The following is a 15,528-nucleotide window of genomic DNA, read 5'->3' as shown; positions in this document are numbered from 1 at the left end:
TTTTATTTATTTGACAGAGATAGAGACAGCCAGCGAGAGAGGGAACACAAGCAGGGGGAGTGGGAGAGGAAGAAGCAGGCTCATAGCAGAGGAGCCTGATATGGGGCTCGATCCCATGACACTGGGATCACTCCCTGAGCCGAAGGCAGACGCTTAACCGCTGTGCCACCCAGGCGCCCCATCAAATTATTGATGTAAGGAGACAAGTCTGTTGATGGGTGAAAGGTCATAAAAGTATTTCAATTTAGAATGAATGGGAAAAGTTCAGATTAATCAATGTGGGAGAATGTCATAAGAAAATCCCATGCATGTTTTATAACAAAATTCAGCTTTGTGCTGCAAAAAAAAATCACATATAGTTTCTATTTTTGAAAGTATATTATTGATACAGGATAGGAAAGGTAGATGGCATATTTATAAACTTTTCAGGAATGAAATTACAGAGCATTTCTCTAGGAAAGATGACTTTTGTCATCACTATTTTACTGAGAAATTCTACATCATCAATGCCCCATCATTTTGGTGATAGGTGATACTAATAAAGCATCATGATGACCATGATGATGTATATGTGAGTCAAAATATATCATCACAATGGTATCTCTGAAATGATTTATCGGGATAGTATGTCACTATGGTGGATGCTGCACTGATGTTGAAGTACCAGCAGGAAAACACCCCTCAGACTTAAAATTCTTATTTTCATAATAAATGTTTTATTTTTGTGAATCTATTTTTATGAAAAATGAACTGTTACAGTATGTCAGGTTGGTGAAAAAAATGCAAGAAATTAAAAATATTAGGTCTGTATATTTTACTACCACGGAAAAGATACTATTATATAAAGAAAGATGTAAGTACAGAAGTCATATGAACTCTTCAATTACTTCTGGAAATATTTTACTCCCATAATTCAATTATATACAGTAAAAATTTTGTCCCAGACTTCCAGTTTCCTTTTTATTTTTTACACATATAGTAGAGTAAACATATTAGTTTACAGTGATATCGTAAACAGAGGCTTTATTTTCAAATTTGTTCTTGATAACCATTGAAAAAGTTATATCTGATTATCAAAACACAGATATCCTAATGAAATTATCAGCCCTAGATGATTAGTGAATGTATGTATTCTGCTTCTCTGAGAGCTTAAAAACAAATGAGCAAAAACAAACACAATATAGAAATGAACGTTTTTGTTAATGTAGGGCCGAGTCATTACCTAGATTTAGATAATAGAATTTACATTTACCAAATTGTTGAAGCAATATTGTTCTTAAATTCACTTTTTTATTTTTATTTTTTATAGTTTATTTTTATACATCCTAGTGGCAGGTAAATTTTCACTATCCCACGGAATGCTGTAAGAGTGTGACTGCCAAGACTTTCATCTGTGGTGGACTGGGATGGAGATGGGATAGCGCATGTAGGGTTTCTGGCTTTTGAATGACACAGAGGAAATGTAACTCTAAGTGTTGTAGAATTAGATGGTTGTTGCTAAGTGTCACCTATAGATCAATAAGGGAAAATGGCAGGCTCAACTGATTAATCAGAAAGGTAAAGTATGGGAGAGTCTTCTTGGCAGTACTTACAGAGATATTTTTATTTCTTGGACCCAGAGGACACACAGAGTTGAAGTTCAGGCACAAGGTTCAGATCTCATATAGCTATAACTGACAATTTGAGTCTGGGAATATAAGACATATCAAGACATATATTTTGTGACACCAGTAGCAACCCATTACAAAATGGACATGGTGCATATAAGATTGGGCTCAAGCAGCACAAATAATGAGACTCTCTTGAATCCCTTTCAGCTCACAACTATGGCCTTATAATCATTCCCTATAACCAGCTGATAAAGGTAGAAAAAAGCCAAGCTTGTTACATGTGAAGTTTGGACAAGTATGTGGGTGCCAGCCAAAAATTTACTGTCTGCACTACGGCCCCACTCAAGGGTAAACCTGAATGACAGTAGTGAGGGGAAATCTTCTAGTTGGACATAACTTTGAGTACAGCTCCTGATTATCTACTTGGTTTGGAAAGAGAAATCACTCAAGGTAGGGATAAAATTGACCTTATGGTCAGTGGTAAATGCCTAGGCTTACTATATAGGAGACCGAAAAGAGCAAAATTAAGAATGGGGAAGAGATATGTTAATGGACATACCAGATTAAGAACAAAGTGTGATAATCTTTTATTGCACAATAATATCCATCAGAGAGCAGTCACTAAAGAGAAATATTAAAAATATATATATTTCTAAAGGTCTGTTGTATATTTCCAAATTGAAAATTTGCAGATATTTCAAGTTGTCAAAAAATGGGTACATCATGTTACTTCTTCAAACTTGCTTCTGTTCATTACTTTACTAATGTTAGTTAATTTGTAACACAATGTTCTAGATTTTGAAAAGGTGTATCAGGATAAAGGTCAATCTCCTTGTAAGGCTTCTGGAAATACTGGATCAAGTGTTGTAGTTGTATGTCAAGAGAGAGTTTTTATATAGGCTTCCAGTTATGAAATGAGTAAGTCAAAGGAGGAAAAAGTACAGTATATAGAATAAAGTCAATGGTATTGGAATAGTGTCGCATGGTGACAGATGATAGCTACACTTGTGGTGAACACAGCATATTGTATAGAATTGTTGAATCATTATGTTGTATACCTGAAATTAATGTAACACTGTGTGCCAGCTACACTCAAATCTTAAAAAAGAGAGAAGTGGGGGGAGAATTTGAAGTAACCATGAATATATTCAAAATTAATTTTGGTATGCCCGTCCTCTATTAGGAAGATAAACTCTGTAGGGAGTACATACAAACAGATAATTGGGAATGGGAAACTTTTCATGATAGCAAGAGTTGCAGTTACAAAAACAAAGAAAACACCTGGCTGAGAATTTTGTCTTCAAAATGGAATCTGTAAGAATACAGTGATACTCTTGAACTTTATATGGTTTTTCCTGAACTCAAATAAATATTTGAAAAGCTTGCTTTTAGTTAAGCAGTTTTAACTAAAGCAGCTAAAAGCAGAAGAATTGAAAAGGAGCATGTCTAAAAAGTACTGCTTTTGACAGGGTGCAACGTGTATCCAGGCAACCGCTGGTCGATTAATGATCCCTCTTAATACCTACTAGTCAGAGCAGCCTGAGTATAAAAGGCAAAGAACCTCAGCTTAAATATATTTTGTATGAGTAGGTCATAGTAAATAGTTACTTCGTATTCAGTCATTCACGAGTCAATCATGAAATATGTAAGTGTGACTAAGACTGGAATTTTGTCCTCAAGGAACTTTTAGACTGCAGTATTATGTAAGCAAACAGATGTGAACGAAGAAGATAGTTCAGGAGAAGAATTTATTGGGATTGCTCTTGTTGAATTAAGATTAAATTTAAAGAAGTTGAGATATATATATATATATATATATATATATATATATATATATATCAGTAAGTTAAATAAAGTATACAGAAAATGTGTGATCCCATTAGGAAATAAGATGAATTCATAGTTGAAATTTTTGAGCTTTTTCCCAAAGTTAAAAATCATAATAACTGATTTAGTTTATCTAAAAAAGCATAATTGACCATTTTTTTTTACATCACTGCATATTTTTTTTTTTTCATTTTGGGAGATTGACTTTTTTTGGGAAGAAAATACCACCAAAATCAATGATTAAGCACTTAGGTAGAGATGCTTTTCAAATTTATCAAAATCCCACTTTTCTTTTTAGAATTTGTTCTTTGAACATATTCATCCTTATGTAAATTTCTTATCTTAGAATAATTTACAAACAAATGACACTTCATTGCTAGGAATTAACTAAGAAACATAACTTGTTTAACATATTATTTTAATGGCTGCCATTATTTCAGTGTTAGCAACCTTGGAAGCATGTGATTTAATTTTTAAGAGACTAATTTTCTGATATTATTTTTATTAGGATATTTCAAAGACAGTATTATATTAGAAATGTACTCTGGATGTGTTACAGAACTCATATAAAGAGAACAGATGAGAACCTCAAGGTCAAAAATCAGGTGTTAATAAGAACAGAGTTTTCAAAGCTTTCCCAGCTCTTCAGTTGAATCCCCAGATGTTCCAAACTTGTAAAGGCAAGGAAAAGGGCAAAAAGAGGTTATTGCATTCTGGGTTTATTATATTGAGGATCATTTTATTGTTGATACTATTTTTAGATATTTTATATGTCAAAGATAATGGATGGCTTTTTAACCCTTATTTTCATATTTATAAATATATATATAACTATATAACATATTTATAACTATATATACATAGTTACATGCATATGGTTATGCTTTTTGTGAGTAGAATTTTGAATTACATGAATTATTCATTTAAAACTAAATAATGGAGAATTAAATCTATGTACAAGAATATGAAGTCACATCCAAAAATGGCTGATGGGAAATTATAAAAATAGTATTTCAAGCTGAGTGTAGCATCACATTTGAATATCAAACAAATAAATTGACATTGCTATACAAATTACTGTGAATCTAAATTGCTTTACCAAGTATAGATGACACTGTCACCTGGGTAACAAGCTTGTAAGTTATACATAAGGAACTCGCATTAGATTTTAGAATCCGTATTTCTCCGTATTCCCAGCTGCACGTACACAAAATAATAATCAACTTTATTATTTAAAAATAATAACCATTGTGGCATATTGTTTACATGTATGTCTGTGTGTCTGTGCAAGTATGACAATTCCTGCATTTCTAACCCAAGAAAACAATTACAGCTATTTAAAAATTATTTTAAAAAAAATGCTCAGCCTCTGTAAGTTACTTCCTTGGAAAAGACAATCAGTTATTACTTCTCCAGACACTAACCGAAACCTAGCAAACTGCTTTTGTGATTTGAATCCTATACTCATGTTTCCTTTTAGGAAGAAGAAAACATGTAAAGTGGGGTAATGATTTAAACTTTTTTTGTTTCAGAAATACCTTTTTCTATTGTAGTTATTCCTTTTGTTGTAATAACAGATGTTATATTTTCACTTACGGAGACTATAATATCAATAATTAAGTTCCTAATCCTATATAATTAAGGTTTGAAGAGTCAAAGTTGTCATTTTATTTTAAGAATCAAGAGCAGAGAAGGAATACCAGTCTCCTGGTAACAAAATCCAGTTGAAAGATAATGAAAGAAGAGAAGACACAGAAAGAGGGAGAGAATTAAAAACTGAAATGAAAGTAGGGTGAATGCCGTAGAAATGTACTATATTTGAAACAAATTTCTAATTATTCATTAAAGATTCTGGGGTTTGTTTTGTATTGAGGTAGAAGAAATTTGATCAGTACAATTTCTCTCATAGTTTTTAGAACATGGGAAAGTAATAAAAGAACCTACATGGAATACAACAGAGAAAAACAAAACCACCATTATTTGCATAGAATATTGCATTAAGTGATTAGCATTTATAATTTATTTCATACTAAGATCAGTGATAATTTGGGTTCTTTTAATGCTTAAATATTTATTATTAGCACTTGAAATATTCAATTTGAGTCAGTGTCCCCCCATGGAGTAAAGGTATGAGGTGTGCTCGGTATGGGATATTTTTTGTTTGTTTCTGAATTCAGACACACACTAACTCTCAAGTGTCCTAGAAAAAGTAATACTAATAGTTTGGGGAATAATATTTAGGGAATTGTGAAGAGATTATTTTGGGGGTTGCTTACATGTTAATAATGAAAATTATTCTGTAATTCTTATATATTATAAGATAATAAATGTTAAAGTGATAAATGCCTGTAAGTCACAAAATTGAGCATCTCAGTGCTGAATATAATAATGATGCTTCTTCAAGTTTTCCATTATACTATATTATGCAATAGCAACTATCCCATGCTTGTTTATTGGCAGAATCAAATATAAATAGAAAATTCTATTTAACTTTATTAATTTGTTCAGAAGTATACTTGTTTTAGGGGAATATCCCTTAAGAAAACATGCTAGTTTTAGAACTGAATTGCAAATAATGGTCACGTAGCCTAAAATTTCTTCCTAAAGTAACTCACTTTTAAGCGTTAAATGTTCCATAGTTGAAACATATTTAAATCACAGTTTGATTTAAAATGAATTATAGTAACAGTTTTCAGAAAATATATGTTGCCACTTTTGGCACAGTGCTTCTGTGTTAATCCTTGGCCTTAATTTTTGTCCTTGATTTCTGTGTCACAAAGTTGAGAGGATGTAGACAGTGATTAATATAATCTGTATCTAATTCCTCCTGGATAGTACTGCTTCTGCCTCGTTGTATTAACTCTTCTCAGAAACATGCAGGTGATTATCTTCTTCCAAAAAAAAAAATGGAAGTCAAGGTCAATGAAAGCCTGATATATATATGGATTTCATTTCTGAAATTCTATGCACTTTAAGAGCATAAAGCTTGTACTGCATATAGAATAAATAGATTACAAACTATCTATACCTAGTAATGGAATTTCATATAAAGAATAAACAGCCATAGTGGAGCCTCCCTAAATCCTTTTCTTTCGAAACATTTTATAGGAAATTATAGCATCAAGCAAAGACAATGACACCAGGTTTATTCTTTTACCTTAAATGCTTATTCCCTGATATTACATTTCGAAGAGTCACGAAAGTAGAGTATATTATCTTTATGCTACAAGTGAGCAATAAGTATATGTATGGTAAAGATTGTTTTTATAATGTAAGAGCTTAATTTAGCATGCATATCTTTAAAATCATTATGCAAAATAAATATAATATAGTTATATTTACAAAGTAAGTTTACTCTGAGCTATGTTAAAATCAAATTCAGGTTGCATATTAAAAGGCTCATTAAGAAAAAGACTTCATTTAAAAGTTGATTATTTCTCAATGCAAGGCCTATAATTAATGGAAAGTTATCAAACACAGTTCATAGAATTATGATTCCTTGTCACCAGAAATAATATCTAGCATGCATTAAGTGTCAGGTATGGTTCTGAATATTTTTTTAGGCATATTAATTAAGTCTTCCAAACAACTCCTTAGGTAAGAACTTATTTTCACATATTTGTATATGAGGAAGAGGAAAGGTTGAGTAACTTGTTCAAGTTCACTACTATGTGATAAAGCAGGCCTAAATATTGGAGTCCTTGTACTTGACCACTACTCTGTGTGGCCTATGCTAGAACGTTCTATTCTTTGTGCTAGTCTAATAAATTCTCGGCTAGCAGTGCCCACGCCGTATAAGTACTTAATGAATTTTATTCTTTCTTCAGCTTGACACCTACTTAGCATAATCTCTCAATGTCCTCTATGTTCATGGCAATAGAAGTATTATTTGTTATATGTCCAATGTTACGTAGAGCTTATATTAGTCTGTACCCTCTGGATAGCCCACAGTGTTGTTTACAGAGGTATTACTGATTTTTTTTCCAGTGTCCAGTGTTGATAGTTGACAAATATTTTGAATATCTTTCTTAGTGACTCCCGTCAGGTATAGAATCTCCTTCATCTTCCTTTATGGAGTCAGGAAGTAAGAAAAATTATAAGAGAAAAATTTGTCTTGAAATGATAACCAAAATTTAATTCAGTATATCCTTCTACACATCTTAAAGAAAAGCCTTATAATTTATTATTGGTTATTTGTTATTATGAATATATCTGTTATTATGGGTATCAATGACACAAAATATTTTTAATTTAAGATATATATATATTTATTTAATATAATTAACTTACAAAACAGTATTAACTACCAGTGTATGTGTATAAATATACATAAATGATTGCATAAAACCTGCCATATAGCTATACATAAATTACTTTCAGTCTTTGTTATTGTGATGGATTCAAATTTCGTATTTAAGGATTAGGATTAGTATTTAAAATAACAAGATACTTTAAATACTGGAAGATTTCGAGGATCATTCACTTATTTGACGGCATTTTGGGCAGAAACGCTTTGTTTTTCTCAGCTGTTTGCCTTTTGCATTTTTGTCCTCTGTCCACAACCCAGGGCCTTGATGAATTGTTTGAACCCCAGGAAAGGTTCTGCATTCAGGTTGAAACATTTTTTAACTATTTGGTTTATTTTTTCTTAAGAATTTAGAGAGATCATTTGCTGTAGTTTTATCTGAATGAATAGACATTTAAGCTGTTCTGTTAGAACAAAATTTATGTTTTTGTTAAAATGATGCTGTGATAAAAGATATTTGAAATATTCCACAGCAAGAAATACAACTGGGACATGTCTGGAAACATAGTTTTCTGAAATTGGGACTGTGTCAGAAAATTCAGGGTATGTAGTCAACAAACTAGGGTTGACAGAAACAGGAAAGTGAATCCGACACAGAGCAGAGAGGCTCATAAAATACACACACACACAGAGTTTACTGTATCCTTTTGTCTCAGCGCTGTAACTTTCGACATTTCTATTATGGTAATTTATTTCAAGAGTTGATTATCTAATCAGTGTTTGTTTTCTGACTCAGGTGTTTATATATCCTCTCAAATTTCAAACACCATGAGAAATGCTTTTGTGACATATAAATTTAGAGTATATGCTATTTGATCACAATTTCATTCAATATTCATAAGTTTCCAATACCTCTTTTTCTTCCTTCCCTTAATTATAAATAGACTTCAGATTCACCATGGTTAACAAACGTTAGAAGTAGCAAGGTGATGATATGCGTATTTCTCAAGGTTCATGGGCACCTAGAAGTCCCACAGAAGTGGTCCTGCAGTCCAGGAATTTTTGAATATTTGTTTTTAATTTTCTAAAATTTTAATGATAAGCATATGTGCTTCTCATAGTTATCTATCAATCATCTATATCTTTTTTTAAAGATTTTATTTATTTATTTGAGAGAAAGTATGTGCATGTGAGGAAGCATGAGGTGCAGGAAGGGGCAGAGGGAGAGGGAGAAGCAGGCTCCGCACTGAGAAGGGAGTCCGAGCAAGGCGAGCTAGATCCCAGGACACTGGGATCGTGAGCTGAGCCAAAGGCAGATGCTTAACTGACTGAGCCACCCAGGTGCCCCTATCATCTCTATAGTTGTCGAACATCTGGCTAATTACTGTCAAATATTACCATGAGATTTTTCTTCCTTTGCGTGTGTGTGTGTGTTTTTTCAGTTTTTAATCACTAGCCAAGGAGTACCATTTAAATTATCAAGAGATAATGTGGAAAGGTTAATAACTTTATACTGCACAAAGGGATTTCTGCTAGGTGAAGGCCAAATATTGTCTTGGCACTTTGGAAAAATTAAGCGTTTTTTTCATAGTATAAACAAAGAAAATTGAGCAATAATTGATCCAGCCTCTTACACACAGAAATATAAGCATGACCAGGTTAAATGAACTTATGTCACAAAACTCACTACAATATGTATATTTTTTAGTAGTAGTTCATTTCAGCGCATCAATAAAATAGTTTATAAATTTATTGGTTTTATAGTATTGCTCACTTTTAATTTGAAAACTACATTGGTTTTGTTGTTCAGTAAATGGTATAAGCATTAAAAGTTTATTTCTACTTTTATATGTACATATTTAAATAATATTATAATAAAGGTTTCTTACCTGAGCATCCAGGAAATACATTTTGCTTTAGAAGTTAGCAAATAATAAGCAAATGTAGAAAACTATTTTACATATCAAAAAAGGGGTAAATTATAGTATTTTCATGTAATACAAACTCTTGCTATGACATGTGCTTATGTTTTGAATGTTAGGTAATACATGAGGTTTACATAAACTATAGAAATTACTATGTTTAAAATTTTATTGTAGGCTTAATTTTCTACCTATTAGAATAGAAACTATTCTGTAACTACCTTTCTTAGAAAAAATTAATCACTTTGGTGTACTTGGTATTCCTCTAAAGTTATTGGCAAGTTTACAGAATATAACACATAAAGGATAAGGCTTAATATAAAAGAATGGAAATGTTTTTAAATTACTGACCTTTGATTTAAACCTATGTCAAATTTATCAAATATGGTATTAAAATTGAAGTCCTTATAAATCCTGAGCAATAGTGTTCATTTTGGAGTTCAGTTTCTTTAAATATTACATTTAATTTCAGTAGCCTATTAAAAACTTAGAGGTAGAAAAGATGAAAAGTATTGAGATTCAACTAAAAATTGTCCTGACTTTAGGCAAGTAGAGTTAATTTTAATGAAATTAATTCAATGAAAAGAGAGTAGATATTACTGTTTTACAGGAAGAGCTACAGAATTAATATGGGTTTTTAAGCTGATAAATGACTTACGGATGGAATAGGCCACTGAACATCACACCACCACCCAATCAACATTACTGGAAAGTTAAAAGTGAAAGGAGCCCATCTAGTTTAAATTAATGTATATATTCTTGTGCTCTTCTATATTCCAGAATAAATGCATAATCAAGCTATGGGAGAAGTAAGAGTGAAAAATAATTTAAAACAAATCTAAAGAATTACAGAAAATATTAATAAAGGAGGTTGAAAAATATTTCCAATGTAAATAATTTTATTTACTTACTTATTTTTTTATATTTCAGATTTTTTTTCTTGAAATATACTTATTAGGAGTGACTGAAATAAAAAATATAATTGATTTCCATAATCATGGAAACGCTTTACGAGCAAACCGGTCAGATAAATATTACTGCTTCCCATTTTCAACCAGTGAAGAGTCGCCATTGATAAAGACAGCCAATAATCTATCAAGAATGCTCAAGATATGTTATATAATACAACATGCCTGTTCATAGAAGATAAAAAACTAGGAAATAACTTATGTGAACTTCTTGATTGCATCACCACCATGCCTTTGGAGAACACTGGACCATGCACCTTGAAAAGCTTTGGCTCCTTCATCACGAGCAGTCTTCTTCCTTCAGCAGTCAAGCGAGTCTTTGTACATGATGCCAGTTCCTTTGCTGCCTGACTGCATCATCATACAGCAACAAACAGCGTCAAATGAATAGGAAGTCAACCCAGCAACCACTGTGATGGGTTGTGCAGTCATCCAGCTGATGAAGATGTGAGCATTCTTGGGATCTGGAACCATTCCCTTTGCAGTGTCATAGATACCGAAGTAGTCAGCTCAGTAGGTGATAATACCTTGCACATATTGAAGCCTTGTTACAGGCCCTTTAGTCCCATCAGATTTGTAGATCTTAACCAGACAGTTGCCAAGGCCTCTGAATTCCCATTCAGCTCCAGCGTTGCCCACATCAGCTGGTAGATGGTTTCTGGCAAAATCAAGAGGATTCACAAAACAGAAGGATGTGGCTCCCCTGGCACCACCTGATGCCAGATTCCCCCCACAAGTAGGGCCAAAACTGGGTTCTCTTGTCCACACCACCCATGAAGATCTGCTTGTATTTATCTTTGAAGGCAAAGTAGTGAGCCTGGGTGGGGAAGTATCTGATGACGTTGACCAGCTTGCCACGCCAGAAGAACAGGACTCCTTGCTCCTTGAGGATGCGAACCATGCAGTCTATTATGCCCCTGTGATTTGCTTGCCGGTATGTTGCACTTGCAGTAGCAGCAGCTTGACCCACTCTCTTGGCACTACTGCAGCCACTCCACCCACAGGAAGTCCCTGGTGAAGGACACAGCAGCATCTGCCATGTTGAAAGGAAAGAGCAGGTGGGCAACTGGGGGACTGGGGTAAGNCGGTAAGAAATGCTAGGACTCTGGGGCTCTGAGCTCCAATGTAAATTATTTAATTTATTTATTTATTTATTTATTTATTTATTTATTTAGAGAGCCAACCTGTGCAAGTGTCAGAGGGGCAGAGGGAGAGGAAGAGGGAGAAGGAGAGAAACCGGCTCCTGCCTAGCAGGAGCCCCAGGCAGAGCNGGGAGAGGAAGAAGGAGAAGGAGAGAAACCGGCTCCTGCCTAGCAGGAGCCCCAGGCAGAGCTGGATCTCACCACCCTGAGATCATGACCTGGGCCACAATCAAGAGTGGTAGGCTTAACCGACTGAGCCACCCAGGCACCTCCCCCACCATGTGAATAATTTTAAATGTTGTAAAGATACATTGGGATTTTTCCCCAATATGTAAGAAAGAAAGAACAAATTAAATCTTTCAATCCAAGAAAGAGCAAGGAATCTCACATTTATTTAATAACTGGTATGTACCAGGCATGGTCCATATATTAAAGCATTCAAAACAGAGTTGTTGTTGAACTGAAGTATCTAAAACACATAAAACCCTGGAACACCTGTGCACAGTATCTGGTTTTCAGTAAGTTTTAGCCCCTCTTTTTCTTTCCCTTTTCTCCTTTTCCAGCCCAAGATTATTATGATCATTTCAGATAAAAGACTTTTTCCTAATGAACATAGCAAATTATTTTATTTCGTATCATTATACACAAACAATACGGACACTTTATGCAAAGCTGTATTTTCCAAATGCATGGGTTCCAAAACTTATGAACGTTGGATTACCTGAAAGCCTGTGCAAAAATATAAGGCAAAATGGGGAAAAGAAAATAGTATGCTGTGGTTTATCCTAAAAGAGAGAATAAGGTCATCATCATGAAGCTAATTATGTGATCACATTTCCCCTGATGGTGTTTTTCAAAGAACTGGGAGTGGCTTATTAAAATTGAGAATTCCTGCATAATATGCAAAGTCATACAGATCTGAGAGTACAGTTGCAAATGGTGGAAAAGCAGTAAAACATATTAATGACTTTGAAAAAAAAATAGTGTTTTGACAAAAAGACATTGTCATATTAAAGAAGGTCATAAATACAATGTTAGTAAACTAGCAGACACTGTGGGTATATGAAAGAAGTCCCTGATCATATGTCAGTACTTTGTAATGGAAGATAAAGCTAAAGATGTAAGTAATAGACATTATACGGAAGATCGTGTCTTGGTGATCTTATGTGGCTTCATTATACTTTCTGGCCTCCTTTCCTTTCTCCAAAAGCATTTTCTTTCCTCACCTATTTAACTGATAGACCACCTATTATATATGTTTCAGATTTCATGGAAAGTACAATATAGTACAGAATTGGATACATTTTACAGAGTAAATACATAGTTACAAAGAAATATGATATCTACATGTGAGATCAAAATGCCGTGAGTGCCCGGGTGATGCAGCTGGTGGATTTTGCAGAAAAAACATTTTATAAAAGAAGACAAAAAAGTGCCAAGAAAAATTTAAACAATGAAACATGAACAGATATAGGGAGTAATGGGGCAAGAGAGGGGATCACACCAAATTAGCACAAGAAGGTCAGAGCTACTTATAGGTAGCCAGTTGTTATCATATATATATTTTAAAAAGGTGTCCTGGTTTTGTTAGTTCTACTTTATTATTAGTCCTAAGTCATTTCTTTCACATGGAATATCTTCACTGTGTATGTGTATGTATGTGTGTAAATACAGCATTAGGCTAGAGCACATGAATGTGCACATGCATACCCATGTATGATAAAACATGGGCATGAGGCAGCTGTTTGTAATTTTTGGCCTGCCACAGGGTAAGTGTCCGATAATATGTGTTGCTTATATAAGCACTGTTAATAAAAAATGTGATTTGCCTTCGCATATTCCAAATTAAATAATAACACAAAATTCCAAGTTGGAAATATTTCATCAGCCCACCCATTCCTCCAATGCAATGATTTTAGAATGCTGTATCTCCTTTGTTCTAAGTTGAAATTAGAAAGAAAGATGATGAAATAGACAAAAAGGCAAAAGGTCACATAGCACCCTGAGATGTGTACAGGGCTTTCCCTGAGCTAGGAGAAAAGCAATCTCTAGTGAGACTACAAATGTCTTTTTAAAAGGTTGCTGACACTGTCAGGTGTAGTAGGTGAGAAATCTGTGTAATCTCGTTTGATGTCGAATCTAAGGACAAAGTATGACTTCATTGCCCAGAGCAGGACTGTTATTTGAATAGGACACTTCTATTTCTAGGTCTACCTCTCAGGAAATTTTTGAAAGAATGCTAAAATATGAAAAAAGATACCTAAATTCTTTAAGAAGATTTTTTTTGAGTAGTTCTTGATACAGGAAATTTAAATTAATTANTCTCTCAGGAAATTTTTGAAAGAATGCTAAAATATGAAAAAAAGATACCTAAATTCTTTAAGAAGATTTTTTTTGAGTAGTTCTTGATACAGGAAATTTAAATTAATTAGAAGAAAATACTTTGCATTATGATCTCTGTTAGCATTTTGAAAATTTAAAGAGAGTTGGGAAATGAAAAGTTATTGTGGAAGGCTAGTATGCAACTAAAAGCAAGAACTTAACAGATTGACACATTAAGTCCTTATACATTTTATTGAAGCTTCTTAGGAAAATGAGTTGTAAGAATTTGCCACTGATTGAGCAGAAAGATGATGTTGATCAAAATCTAATAAGCAAAACTAAATAAGTTTAGGAGAAGAAATCACTGGTATTTTAAATATATGAATTAGGCCTATGACTATATGGTTTCATGAAAAACGCTTTTAAAAGATACAGAATTTGTAAGATGTGAAATAAATATACGTACTTTTTCTCTATCAAATTATAAGGGCACTTCCAGAGCTATAAAAAAAATGTTTGTATATTTTTTCTATAATGATTCTGGCTGCTACCATGTAACTCAAATTGTTTTCTTTTTCTCATTCCTTAGTGTCTTGTTTATGAGGAGATATCAATGTCTAAAATATCTGCAAAACTTTTAAAAATGCAACAAATTGAGGGTATCATCCAACAGCAAAGGCAAATGGTCAATGTAGACAAACATGGAAAAGCAGCAAGGTTAAGAAAAGATTACTGTATATTTCACAGTGTCAAACAGTAAGTTCAATACATAATACAACAAATGTGAAATCTACAATGTCAACTAGAGATGGAGGCTGGGGATATTACAGACTGACATTCCTGTAATTAAGGAATGAAAAAAATAGCAACATTTCAGGACATAACAAAGTACACCATCTGGGCCTGCCAACTATAAATATTAAATATGGAAAAAGAAAGGACAAACAAAGCTAATATAAGCATCAAGTCATTTTGCAAATTCATAAAGAATCAAAGAAAATCAAAGAATCATTATAGCCTCTAAATGCTTCTAAGGGTAATTTGTTGATAAAAGGAGTTGGCATCACTTCATAATTTACAAAGGAAGATAGAAGACAGATGTCAGAAGCAGATGCACACTTCCCAGAAAGGGGAAGAAGGAACGCTGAAGCAAATCAGGATCATTTGCAAAATAGAGATCAGATAAACTGGAAAAAAATAAGGACTGAAAAAGCACTACTTCTATAGATTTGGCTTAGTCTTCATATCAAATTGATGCAAATCTCCAGGTCATAACTTTTCAAATTTGGAAGTGCATTGGTTGAACAGACAAGTTATTGCTTATCTACTCATTGCATAGCATTATGCCAGGCCAGAAAGATGTATTGGGATAAAGAGGACAACTAGCTGCAGAGCCCTCAAGAGAGGACCATTTATAAGTGCACAAGTGTTCACACAAGTCAGAGTGTGTTGATAAATTCTTCACACGATAGTGGAACAAGAGTGATTCTT

At 33.4% G+C, this 15,528-nt stretch overlaps 1 pseudogene; it reads right to left on the bottom strand.

The window, feature by feature from the left end:
• Nucleotides 1–10,745: 10,745 nt before the first annotated feature.
• Nucleotides 10,746–15,528, bottom strand: part of LOC100479193 — a 6,119-nt pseudogene continuing 1,336 nt past the window's right edge.

The sequence above is a fragment of the Ailuropoda melanoleuca genome, chromosome 11 (assembly GCF_002007445.2).
Source record: "Ailuropoda melanoleuca isolate Jingjing chromosome 11, ASM200744v2, whole genome shotgun sequence".
Lineage (NCBI taxonomy): Eukaryota > Metazoa > Chordata > Mammalia > Carnivora > Ursidae > Ailuropoda > Ailuropoda melanoleuca.
The sequence above is the reverse complement of the archived record's forward strand: the minus strand, read 5'-3'. Positions and strand labels throughout refer to the sequence as shown.